Raw genomic sequence first — 14,427 nt, forward strand, 5'->3', positions numbered from 1 at the left:
GCATTGCTCCTTCTTCCACATCCTTCTGCCTTCAAGACAAATGGGTGCCTGACGCCGCTCTAGGGACTAGGAGGGAACAAACAGGGAGCCGCACAGACACCAGCCCTAGGACCGCTGAGCCACTGAACCAATGCCAGCATCCACCTGCCTCCGGACTTGCTGATATCTGAGAAGAATAAAACCTACTTTTTAAAGCTGCTGTTACCCTGACATGTTATTACTTGCAACTAGAAGCATTCCTAACGTATAGACCTGGTAGTTACTGTAAGTGGAGCTGTCTTGGGTATGACTTCCACACAAACATCTGAGGATATAGTGATGGTAGACAAGAAGAGGCTGAAAGTCGTAGGGGGACAGTCAAGACAAAGTTTCTCCAAATACAGTTTTGCTCGGGGCACAGCAAGGTGACAAGTTCTGTAAAGGCAATGAATTTTTTTTTTTTTTTTTTGGCCTCACCGCGAGGCTTGCAGGATCTTAGTTCCCCAACCAGGTATCGAGCCCAGGACCCTGGCAGTGACAGCACTGAGTCCTAACCCCTGGACCACCAGAGAATTCCCAGTAAAGGCAATGACTATAACATTTAGTTTGCCTATCTCTTATCACAAAAGAAGCTCAGTACATATCTGTGAAATTGAATACATTGGCCCTGAATCAGATTATGGAAAATGTTGCACATTTTCAAGCCAAAAGAATCTCCCCATAGGCTTAAAATTACAAGTAATAAACACGGAAGTTACAGATATAAGGACTAGGAATTTTTTGTATTATTTCCAAGTAGCTACTGCCAAGCTATGTGTTGGAATATTTCACTTTGTACTACATAGCACAATTATAATTTTTATTAATTCTTCCCAGACCATGCAAATTTCTTTAAAGTATATTTACACTGTTCATTGGCTCTAATGTAAACAAAAGTCCTACCCTACAGTGATCGGATGGGATTAGAAAGACAACACAAAAATTCAAATTATATAATTCTAATGTGTAGTATAGCATTTAAAGCTTTCAGATACATACTTATTACATTGGGTTTCCAACTGCACATAGAGTCATGACTCAGACGGTTCTTTTTTTGAGTAAATATGCATTAGGTGCAATTTTAAGCACTCATTATTAACTCAGCCAACCAGAACAAACCCATTAACAGTGAGCTTATCTGGTTTATCAAGTGAATCTAGACTAGGTTCTTAGGAATATGCTTAAATGTTATATTTATTCATTAGACCTCACTAGAATCACAAAGTAACATATTCATTATGCCAGGGATTTTTAATGGACTGTTGCAAATGATGTTCTCCAAAATGCTGAAGTGATATAATACGATTAACTTTATAAGCCTGGTGTTAATTCTCATGATGTAAAGGGCCATGAATGAATCACCAACATTATAAAGAATTTTGTTACCTTTGGTCTCTAAGCTCCCTATATGATGTCTTCCCAAACTTCCAACCCCCAGTCTTCATTCACCTTAGAAACTTTGATCTCTTTCTTCTTTACCTGGAGATTCTACGGTTGAACCTGAGAAATTTCCTGAAAGCTGATGCTTCCCCCAGACCACCAGCCAAGGTCCACTGCTTGAGGCTTCTCCTAAATCCAGGCTCCATTGATTTAGAGCCTGAGGAGGTGAGAATAGAATCACTTCTCCAGCATGAACTGGTATCTCTAAAAAAAAAAACCATTTTATCTTACATAGCACATACCACATCGACCAAAATGCTGAAAATGATTTAATTTTCAGATTTGATGATCTCCTTATTATTCTCTACCCATAGATTTTATATCTGCAGTATCACTTGGCACTTCCCAAAGGCTTACTTGGTTAGTTTTCTTTCTCCTTCCCCAAGCCTCATAAATAGGTAGGGTTTGATGAAGATTCATTGAATAACGGCTATTTTAAAGTACTATAGATCTTTAAAACAAAGTGTCTTTATTCCTTTTTCATGCCACCTGGCCAAAAGTTTTCTTATTCTTGTGTTTCAAAAAGTCATTAGTCCTACAACATATTATTTCATAACTCACGAAATACACATTGGTTCCACACGTAAGTATCAGCAGCTCACTTGTAGTTACACCTTCCTGTTCCTACCTAGTGTTTCCAGGCTCACAGACATTTACCTAAGGCTCACACGTCACACTTCGCTGAATTACAAAATCCTTGGAAAGACCTTCAATGATGAGGGCAATTACCAAAGGGCACACTGCGATTATGCCTGTGTGTGTGCATTCTTGCACTCACACACGTTTCGTGTGTCTAATTAGTGCCAACAGGATCCTGATATTTACAGGGAAGATGTTTTCCATGAGAAACAACCCTATGCTTGCAAAGGTAGGATGCATCTCTGCAAAGGAGAGACCTTTGACTATAACGTTAGCGTGTGTTGTCGTCTTCTGAACCTTGCTTGCCTTTGTTTATTGCACTCATTTCTGACAATTCAGAAAAGGCCATGTCTAGCAGTTAACATCTACTCAGCAGCTTCATTTCCCGAGCAAACGTGCCTTAAGGACCCTGCCCCACCTCTTCTACAACTCCCTTCTTCAAGGACTTGAGCATTTTATAGACTTGTAAAAAACTGTGTGATATCAGATGATGACGATATACATCTGTCATATACCTAAAGTTCTGTTTCTTCCACACTCCACCTTATCTCTTTTTTTATAACTCTATTTTATTGTTATTGGGATTACTGAATCATAAACCTAAGAAGAAAAAATGTTCCATTTAAAAATATCTTTTATACAATTTGGGGATTACACACATACTTTGAAGCTTCATCACATATTGCACAGCAGTTCTTTAAAATGTCTGTGTTGTATCACACAGCATGAGAGTATTTCAACCTCTCTTGCATTCCCCCTCCCCCCAATATATAACTTCCATGTGGTCAGGGACATTTATACTCAATCCTACATAACCTTGGCACCTAATATAGTGCCTAGCTCATAATAGGGGCTCAATGATATTTGTTAAACAGAAGTATGAACATCTATTGTTGAAAATATTGACACGTGAAACATTTTTCTTCTCCCATTTTCTTCCAATTATAAATCTCCTTATAAATCTTCCCATCTTTCAATAATCCCTTATACCATCTGTGACCATCTCCATTATTTACTTCTTGGCTCTATGCTCTTCAACTACAGTATAAGTACAGTCATCCCTCGATATCCGTGGGATATCTGGATATCCAAAACCCCCAGAGATACCAAACTCAGGATGCTCAAGTCTCATATAAAATGTGGTAGTATTTGCATATAATCTATGCACATCTTCCCCTGTACTTTAAGTCATCTCTAGATTATTTATAATACCTAGTACAATGTAAATGCCATGTTAATAGTTGTAAATACAATGTAAATGCTATGTTGATAGTTGCTGATGTACAGCCAATTCAAGTTTCGCTTTTTGGAAATTTCTGGAATTTTTTTTTCCGAATATTTTTGATCTAAGGTTGCTTGAGTCCTTGGATGTGGAACCTGCAGATATGGAGATCCAACTATAATGCGTCACATTAAAATAGATTCAATGGTTTAACTTTACACTGTTAATGACATATATCCAGCCTTGATCTCTCATTTCAGCTCTAGTCCTGTAACTCTAATTGCATGTAGGGCATTGCTACTTTAAAGTAACATCTATCCTCTTTGTACCAACGTTGTATCCACTCACCTAATTTCATTTTTCCTATCAATAGCATTCTCCAAGTCAGCCCAGCTTGAAAATCTGGAGGCATCTTCTCCTCTTCCCTTTCCTTTATCTCCTATAGCCAACCAGTTAAAATGACGGGTCCAGTATGAGTTCAAAAAGCCTCCTAAATCCAGCCCCTCCTCCTTGCTTTCATCTCCATACTCCAATACTGGCCCTCATTTTCTCATATCTGGACAACTTCATTAGCCTCTTGGTTTCCCTTCCTCCAGTTTCTCTTCCCACCGAATACCCGTCCACCCAGCCTTTGACAGCATCTCCAACAAATATTAGGAGTCGACTACGATTTGTTCAATGAATGAATGGAAGAATGGATTCATGAATAAATGCTCTATTATATAAAGTGCCTTAGATCTTTAGTTCATTGTAGTCTACAATCTGACTCTAACTTTTGTCTACTATTTCCAAACTACCCCACCATCCCAGGTAGCTTTCCCTAAGCAGGCCAGAATCAAGTTTCTCTGGCTTTAAAAAGCACCCATCCCTCTTTACACATGCAAACTTTGCCCCAAACCTCCATGAATAGATGTCTAGAATGACTTGTGCCCCTCACTAGCCGTCCATATTCTCTGAATTCCTATAACATCCCCTATACAATAGTGATAAATTTTGGCATTCTATCTGCAACGACACTTCACTATTTCTTTCCCATATGTCTTTTTTCTTCAGCTAGATTTACATAATCTTGGAAGACGGATGCTACGTCTTAAGGTCTTTGCTCAACTGACTATGATGATTTAAAGGACTATGCATTTCTTTAACTCTCAACAGGCTTCATTTTACCTTTGTAAGTATACAAAGGTATACTTCCTGCAAAGAATAAAAAGGAAACAAACTTTAAAGCAAAAAAAAAAAAAAAAAAATCTATACATAACAGGCTCCTGAAAGGAGAGGAAACCACATGTTCTACACCAATTAATTAACATGGAGCATATAACTCAAGAGACCTTTATAAGTAGAACTTCCTAAACACTTCCATCTACAGCCATGAAACTGAGAAAAAGAAAAGAAAATCAGAATTAGAAGCAGAATATTTTATTGTTTTTATTATTGCTTTCTGAAATGCCCAAATTAACTTACTATTTATTAGCAGTAGGATGAAATGGGAAATATATATATATAAACTTATTCCTGTTGTTGTGGAATAACTATCTAGAGAAATTTATTTAATGTGATGGTTTTCTATTGCTTAAGAATAACAAACTGTACAACCTGTTTTTTAAAAGCATCCAGTAATAGTAAAGTCAAAAGACAGAGAATAAACAGAGACAGAAATCAGATATCAAAGAAAGTACAATATCATTTTATTAAGGATGTTGTTCTTACAACTCAAAAGTTGAAAATGCTCTTATCGGATAAGTTTCAAAGATAAGAAGAATAACTGAAGATAAGAGTTTATTTTTGACCCTCCAAGGACTAGCAGGCATTTAGTAAAGTATTAAAAATAATAAAGGAAATAACTCACATTTTTTGGCCTCAGGAAATACCCTGCTGTTTATGGAAATAATTCCCCAATCTTTATCCCTTGTTTTTTCAGATAATTATTTCAGTATTCATTTAGCTTTGTTGCTTAATAATAAGAGTTTCAGGGGAAAGATTCTAGACAAAAGGACTAATATGTAAACAGAGCAACCCCAGGCCATTCTGTGAGGTGAATTGTGCATCTTCTCCTCCCCTTGCATTCTGCTTCCTCTTCCTACCAGGTGCTCACCGTGGGTCATTAGAAGTTTCTAGTCTTATCTGGCATTCCTTCCCCAGAAAACTTATTCTCCAATAAGGCCGACCCTCTTCAATATTTTACCATCACTCCTCATATACACTTGACTCCACACCTTAATGTGAACCATTTCTGTAGCCTCTGACCCCTTCTCCTCGCCTCTCCAGATATCCAAGTTTCGTCATCCTTGGAGGTTCCACTCGAGTCTCACCTCCTCTGTGGAGTCCTCCCTGATCACATCAGGGTCTTCAGAAATGCAGCAGAGCTGCAACATTCATACAAATGCTGTATCTTCTCTCCTCAAGTAGGTTTGCCTGTCCTGGTGGAATGATACTGTCGACGAAAATAATCAGTCAACAATCTATAATAGGAATAGACAGACAGGAGTTTTATTTCAGCCAAGCTGAGGACTATAGCCCGGAAGCCAGCCTCTCATATAACTCTGAGGAACTGCTCCAGGGAAGCACGGTTTCAGCACAGTTTTACATCTTGTCAGAACAAATAACACCAAACAAGTCAGAGATACATTCCTTCAAGGTTTCAGCAAAACAGATCAGCACCTACACAGTGAGTCAGGATGGCCTTGGCCCCAGGGAAGGGAGTCATCATGGAAGGAGTCCCGGCCTTGGCATCCCAGGAAGGAAGGCATTTGATCTTCATTTTTAACGTGGACATTTTTTTACCTCTGGTCAATGCGCCCTTTCTTTTAATAATTCCAGCAGATGTACAATGTGCGTTTGATAGGCCACAAACAGGCTGTTTTAGTTAGCATAAAGTTCAAGTTAACTCATGTATAAGCCAAAAAGACTTCCCCATACTTCAATATGTGAACATTTCTTTTATCAATATCATGTTTTATGCTTCAAAAGACAAGTGATTGGGGCCCAAAACATGAGCCTACCTTGTTTAAAATGCCTACCTCTTAAGTCTTCACATCTTGTTTACTGCCTTCTATTTTGGTGAGTTTTTGTGGAAACATGTCTTATCTCCCCTGACAATAGGAGAAGCATCTTAAGAGCAGAGCTATGTCTGATATTGTACGATTCTACCACCAATATGAGCAGTATCATATACGGACTAAGAAATAACTGGGAACTCGGGAAATATCTGTTGAATAAATGTAACATAGTGGTTTAGAGTTCGAGCATCTGGAATCTAAGTATGGTTCTGTCACTTGCTACCAGTGTAGTGTGACCCGGGGGTTGTTATTTATCCTCTACCAGCCTCAGCGGCTGCATCTGTGAAACATGACAGCATCAGCGATTTTCGGTACTGCTTTGGGTATCCGCAGGGTTGTGGTGCTTTTAGCAGTCTCCTTCCATCCATAACTGGGAGAACGGCCATGTCTGCGGTGAGAGACAATGCTTTATTTAAGAAATTTTAACTATCCCATTAAACTCTCTGCAGAAAATTTACTGACTCTTATCACAGTATTTTTCTGAAGTTTTCCTTCCAAACTCGTAAAAGTATGGGAAAGCAATAAAAAAAAAAAAGGAAACATTTATAATATATATGTTCACTCTTAATAACCCAAACAAATGATACTGCAAAAGACTTTGCTGTCAAATATCACTTTGTAATCCTCTAGGGGTATCCAACCTCAGTTAGGAGCGATAGGCTGAATTCTAGAGACGGTTTTGTGGTGGTTCATTGCAGTCTTGGTGGAAGTCTTTAACCCAGGACACTCACTTCAGTGAAAAGTTCAAAACCACTTTCAGTCATTTCACACATAACAACACGTACTTGCTTTGTGCTATTGCGGCTTGGCTGCAGCATGGAGCTACACCAGAAATGGATCTGAGCCTCCAAGTGGCAGGCTTCTGGAAAGTTAACATTTGCTTACCTGCGTGACTCTCTGATTCTCATATGCCAAAACAATTAAAGAAGCAGGAGTGGGTTAAAAAGTGTCCTTTTTTTTTTTTTCTTTCTAAGTCATTGCACAGAATTCCTCTGCATAATTTGTTTTCCATTTTGCAGACTTCAACATCTTGTTTACCACCGCTCAGATGGACTGTTTCTATTTGGAAAAGGTTCTGAGTTTCTGTGAATTGATTAAGAGTGAGATTTTGCAATATAAAAGGTAGTCATTATTCAGTAAAAGAGGCATTGGCGATCCATCGTGAGTGTGTGCGATGAGGCACGTGCCCAGGAAGTGAGCTGACTCTGGACCTCTCATTCAGCGGAGCATTACTTATCTCTTGTGCAAACCTTGTCTTCCAGGCATTGTGCTCGGCATTGGGAGTAGATCAATTTCCTTGCTTTAGGATCCCATATATTGTCTTTTGTATTTGCAATTTGTAATTAAGATGATCTGATTAGCAAATCAAAGAGAGAAACGTTACCATTCCAGAAGATCCATCTGAACACAAGAAAGAGTTTAAAATCAACCTCTCAACAATGGGATATGGTCAAATTAACTTCCTGGCCATGGTCTTTAAAGGTCTTCCATAAGAGCGCCTCTCCAACTTCATTATGTAACCCCCCGCACTCTTTCAAGCCATGAAATATATTATCTGAGCTAAAGTAAGTTAGTCATAGGCTCTGTGCTATAAATGCATACTCGATTTAGCCCTTTTAAACTTTTATTCCACTATTTTTTGCCATCCTCTCCCTCCTTGGAAAATACTTTTTTCTACTCTGTGTCTACCAAATCGAGACCGCTTTTCTCAAATTCAATCAAATAGAATCATTTCTTCTAGAAAATCCTTTTACGCCGAGTTTCAGTCACGATGTTCACTCGAATAAAGGACATTCCACTCAATCTCATACAGTATCTAGATTATTCTAAAATATAAGTGTAAATATGCATTTACTATGCACCTTGCACAGAGCAGCTGTATAATTAATATCTAATGAATGCATAAAATTTCCTTCAATTTCTCATCTCTCTGCATGAAGAGTCTTTCCAATATACCATCTATCTCTATTAGTGTGCATTTTGGCACATCAACAGTTTTGTTACGAAGAGAAACCAATTACAAAGTTATAAAGACCATTAGAGATACTTAAAAAAAATGTGTGGGGTTTGTGTAAAGAGAAAAGTAAAGGTTTAGTCATGTAGTAGTATGAGCCATTTCAAAGGGGCCTTTGATTTTTAGAAGTGAGTCCTGGGAAACGTAGACTAAGACGAATAGAAGAGATGCTTAACAAGTTAGCCCCAGTTTTCTAAGAAAACACACACACACACACATACACACAATGACTGGTCAAATCATAAATGGTGTCTTTTATCCAGAAATTTCAGTAATGAATAGACAGATCCAGGAAATTTGCACAGAGAAAAATAGATTTCCACGTTAGTCACCCAATGGATGTAGATCAGCAAAACAGTTACAGTTCTAAGCTGGACTCCCAAAGGTCTCCTTGGCCAGAAATGGTGGAGGCCCATAGAAACTTCTCAAATTAGGCCAGAATCCTGGGACTGACCTGACACAGAACCATAGGGAAGCTGGAACAGAAGCCAACATTGACCTCAGCATGAAAGTGCTGAATACAAAACACCATCAAAATTTTAAGAGAATTACCCTTAATTACACAACAGTCAGAGGGGTGAGCAAGGATGAGAACGCATCTTTTTAACATACCTCTCCTGAGCTCCGAGCACTGGCTCTTGCCTAATATCTGACAATAGAAAATATTATTTCACCCGTTTTGTGTCAGAATCAACCCCACGATAAGACCTTAAGTCAAAGCAGGATAAGTGGTTCAGGCTATTTCTCACGTAGGCATAGCAATGCTGAGGAACATGAAGGTTAAAAGGGAAAATAGCAGTTTGCAGGACCTAAACTGAGAAAACAGAATATTATTTATATAATATATATTATATAAATATATATAATATATATATGTGTGTATATATATATAGCTTAACTTATTAAACTTGATGTTCCTTTCCATTGAATGCCTTATTAAAGGAATGGGAAAGAATCATTGCTTGGTTATTGGCCCCAAAATATAGTTTTCTGTCTAAGTGTATCTCAATACGCGGTCACTTGAGACAGTGACTCAGAATTGGGTGCTGAAGGGATTTCAGCAGAGATGCCTTCTTTATGACTTTGCAATACAAACGTACAAGTTAATCAAATGCCATGAAATTTTTCCTTGCTAATCTATGCAGCCAACACTGTATTGGCGAGTAGCTGTTTAAATTTACAGCTTCCAAGCAGAGGAAGTTTGCTGACAGGTAGGACACAGACCGTCTTAGGAGGAAAACACCCGTGAAAGCAATTTTTTTCAAGTTCTTAACATCCTATGCCCCACCTCTGCAACCAGTCCCAGGAAATGCAGCTTTTGAGTCGTGATGCACAATCTATTGGCTTCAAACCCTGCGAGAAGTTGGATGGGAACCGTCTTCGGACTTAACTATATCCTCTGTCTACCGTGTGACTCTCAACACATGCCTTTTTGTGTGCCTGTCCTCAGCTATCCCCTCTCAAGCATCCTGCTTCTGAGTCGGTGAGGCTAGCTTCAGGAACCCCACGTCCACCTTGCCCCAAACAAGTGGCTTCACTGTTGATCTTAACCAGTTCTAATCAACTCAGCCCTTACATGTAAAGTAGACCAGACAGAAAGCAGCGTGTCCTTGGTCATCTAATTACATTACCTTCAGCACATTCTGTTCTTTTTTTATATTTTTTTGATCTTTCACTCTTACTAAACTTAATAATTTAACACCATATCTGATTTTTTAAATACTATGTATACACACAAAAAAAGGGAGACGTGAGGGACGAGGTCAGACACATAAAAGTGTGATCTCCCCAGTCAGAGCCAAATTCCTAAAGGGTGAGCCCATTAAATGGCCAAACAAAATAAGACACATTGCTAATTTCATTTTCAAAAAGTTCCCACGTGTAGGTTTATAAGGGCTTAGAGGGGTGAGTTGCCCTCAATTGTGTCTTGTTTAATTTGGCCATTTAAAGGGCTGACTCTTTTCTAACTTGGCTCTGGTTGGAGATATCACACCTCTACGTGTCGGAACTTGATCCTTAACTTGGCTTTTTCAGGGCCCATTAAATGTTTCTGATTTGGTATCACTCTAAAAGAATGTGTAAGTGGTTTCTTTGCACTAACGTCTGGACAGATTGGGGTCAAGTGTGATTTGTAGGTTTCCACTATTAAATTATTTCACACTCCCTCACCCCTGCCTAACAGCTGTAAGCTCCGAGTTCATCTTCTGTGTGGGAGGCCAAAATATTCTGAGATCAGACACTAAAGAAGTTGGATGTACACATTGCAGTTGCAACAAAACAAAAATGATAGATGGCTTTGTAGAATAAATGTGTTATCTTTACCAAGGGCTTCTCATTAACACTTTTTACTTGGAAAAAAATAAAGAGGAATTGCTTAATCCAGCAGATAGAAGGCAGAAATTATGTCCTTGTTTCTGTCCATTTCTTCACTTATTAAATGGAGAGACTACTATTTCTCACAGGATTATCTAGTGTATGATTTAGTGGGAAGAAACTCAAATGGGATAAACTCTGAATTCCTTCATGGAAATGCACTGTATTTGTTTCTTTCCCCAAGAAAGAATTAACTTCAGCCTACAGACACACATAAAACACTAGAAAACCTAAATTAAAATAATTTAGAAAGAAGATTCATGAAATGGAGTGAGGAATGAGTAGATGGGTCATGAATGTCAGAGGCAGAAAACAGCGTTGGAATCCAGACTTATTAGCTTTCTAAGCCATTTCACCTCGCGGCTCAATTTTCTTATGTGTAAAATAGAAACTATACTAATTTCTACCTCACTGGGTTTTTGAGAGACTCACATGAGACTGTAGACGTAAAAGTACTCTACAGAGTATAAATCCCAATAAGGTATTTCACTAACATTATAAAAGAAGTAGAGAATAACTGCTAAAATATGGTGAGAATATAACTGTAAGGGTTCATAGAAAGGGGATAGAATTGAATCGAAGATTAGAAATGGGTTCTTTGGAGCAGGTGTAATTTGAGGCGGGCCTTGAGGATCAGTCTAATTTGAGAAAGTACAAGGGAGGAAGAAAGTCTTCTGGGTGACAGGAGTAGGAAGGAGGTTGAGGGAGAAGTGAGGCTGGAGGGCAGCAGATGCAAAAGCAGGTGACAGTCACAGCGTGGGGAAGGGGTGCTCATGGTGAGAACACTGGAGCCGAGGATGGGCACCCAGGAGGACAGAAATGAGTAAGAGTACTGTTGTGGACAGAATATTTGTGTCCTCCCCAAATTTGTTGAATCCCTGACTCCCAGTGTAATAGTATTTGGAGATGGAGTCTTTAGGAGATAATTAGGGTTAGAAGAGGTCAAGAGGGCAGGGCCCTGGTCTGATAGGATTAGAGCTTTGTAAGGACAGTCACTAATATTATAAAAGAATTAGGATACATACATACAATGGAATATTACTCAGCCATAAAAAAGGAATGAAATTGGGTCATTTGTAGAGACGTGGATGGACCTAGAGAATGTCATACAGAGTGAAGTAAGTCAGAAAGAGAAAAACAAATAACGTATATTAACGTCTATATGTGGAATCTAGAAAAATGGTACAGGTGAACCGGTTTGCAAGGCAGAAATAGAGACGCAGATGTAGAGAACAAACGTATGGACACCAAAGGGGAAAAGCGAGGTGGGGGAGGATGAATTGGGAGATTGGGATTGACATATATACACTAATATGTATAAAATATATAACTAATAAGAACCTGCTGTATAAAAAAATAATAAAATAAAATTCAAAAGAAAAAGAATTAGGGAATAATTAAGAGGTCTTGAGTACACTCAGAGAGATAGGGTCTCTACAAGCCAAGAGAAGAAACCTCAGAATAAAAACCTACCCTTCTGGCACCCTTGATCTTGGACTTCCCAGCCTACAGAACCATTAGCAATAAATTTCACTTGATTAAGCAGCACCATCTATGGTATTTTGTCATAGCAGCCCAAGCTGGCTAAGACAGGCTCCAAATACGGAAAGCCTCAAAAAGCAGCCAGAGAGATGAGACTGAATACAGTGGGCTGTAGGTTCCTGAGAGGCATGACCAAATGAAAGGGGAGTCTTTGGAAGATGGTCTTGGTAATGGTGAGCAGGGTGAAACGGAAAGGAATGAGGCTGAAAGCAGAGAGATGAGAGTGTGATGAAAATCATTGGAAACAGCAGTGAGGGTGGAGAGACTGAATCAAACGGGCATTTGTAGGACTTAAACAACAGTATCCAGAGACTGGGAATAAAGGAGTGGGAAGAGTTAGCCTAAATCCTAATTTTGGCTCTCATCTTTGTAAAAAATGGTTGAGGGGCTTGGAATGAGCAGGCTGAATTGCTCAAAATAAGAAACTCAATTATTATTACAATCCATCTCCTTCACTATTAATATAGAGCCCTAAGCCTTTGCTCATGGGTTGGCCAATCAAAGATCAGCTGCTAGAAGGACTAGGCTCTGTTTGGCTTAGTTCCAAGTTTCCAAGAAAGTTGCTGCTACATCCCCCTGCGTCCACATCGAGAAAAGCAGGACCAGCCAAGCACTCCCTCCTTTATCTGATAAGTTTATTTGTAAATGAGTGAGCTAGCATTTGTGAATAATATGGAGCCCTGTAAAAACATTGCCACTCAAACACAAAAATTAGTATGCGGAGACACACAGCCATGATAACAAGTATTCATGGTCCACGGAACAGCTAACCTTTAAAAATTCAATGTTTTCCAACAGGAACTTCCAGAATCATAACTTGGAATTTCATTATTGGGCTATCCATTAGTTATTCAAAGAATAAACTTATAATTTAGATGTCTAAATCCTAAAAGATTCGTGCTCAATAAAATTATCTTAATAGATATTATCTCAAATTTATAAAGTTGCTTCTTTCCTTCTGAGAGTCTATCTTTTTGTTATAGTCATTCAAAATGTTCCAGAGATGTAAGCGGAAGAAAATATGACATCAGACCAAAGAAATTATTTTAGACATTTCTTCATTACTAAAAACTTGTGAATTGTTCATAGATAGATAGATAGATAGGGAGAGATTATAGATATAGATATATAGAATCGAATTCAGAACATTAGAACTAGCAATAATTTTACAGGTCATCTAATGTAATGCTTTTATTTAACAGGTGAAACCACTGAGACCCAAGCTCGTACAGACATACCTCATTTTATTGCACTTTGCTTTATTGCAGTTCACAGACACTGTGTTTTCTACAAATTGAAAGTCTGTGGCAAACCCCCCTGTGTCGAGCAAGTCTGTGGGCGCCATTTTTTCAATAGCATTTTCTCACTTAGTGTCTCTGTGTCACATTTTGGTAATTCTTACAATATTTCAAACTTTTCCATTTGTATTATATTTATTATGGAGATCTGTGACCAGTGATCTTTGATGTTACTATTGCAAAAAGATTACAATTCGCTGAAGGCTCAAATGATGGTTAACATTTTTTAACAATAAAGTAATTTTTAATTAAGAGATACATACATTTTTTAGGGGGTAAGGGGAGGAGGGATAAACTGGGAGATTGGGACTGACCTGTACACACGACTATATATAAAATAGATAACTAATAAGTACCTATTGTGTAGCACAGGGAACTCTACTCAGTACTCGGTTATGACCTATATGGTGAAAGAAGCTAAAAAAGAGTGGATATATGTATATGTATAACTGATTCATTTTGCTGTACAGCAGAAACTAATACATTATAAATCAAGTGTACTCCAATAAAAATTAATTTTAAAAAGATACATACATTTGAAATAAGGCCATTGCACACTTAATAGACTACAGTATAGTGTAAACATAACTTTTATGTGCATTGGGGAACCAAAACTTTTGTGTGACTCGCTTTATTGCAATATTCCTTTACTGCGATAGTCGCTTTATTGTTGTGGTCTGGAATCAAACGGGCAATATCTTCGAAGTCTGCCTGTATACAGTCCACGGTTTCCACATCCACAGATTCAACCAACCAAAGATCGAAAAAAAATTTTTTTTAATTCCAGAAATTTCCAAGAAGTAAAACTTGAGTTTGCCCTAT

General features: G+C 38.3%; 1 protein-coding gene across 1 annotated transcript in view; it reads right to left on the minus strand.

Moving 5' to 3' along the window:
- Window positions 1–4,985: 4,985 nt before the first annotated feature.
- Window positions 4,986–14,427, minus strand: part of LOC309647375 (protein-lysine methyltransferase METTL21E) — a 132,301-nt gene continuing 122,859 nt past the window's right edge. Inside the window, exon 7 of the transcript XR_014255991.1 lies at window positions 4,986–7,731. The gene's annotated coding sequence lies outside the window, so the exon portion shown is untranslated. The remainder of the gene's footprint in view (window positions 7,732–14,427) is intronic.

The sequence above is a fragment of the Balaenoptera physalus genome, assembly GCF_965194825.1.
Source record: "Balaenoptera physalus genome assembly, chromosome: 18".
Classification (NCBI taxonomy): domain Eukaryota; kingdom Metazoa; phylum Chordata; class Mammalia; order Artiodactyla; family Balaenopteridae; genus Balaenoptera; species Balaenoptera physalus.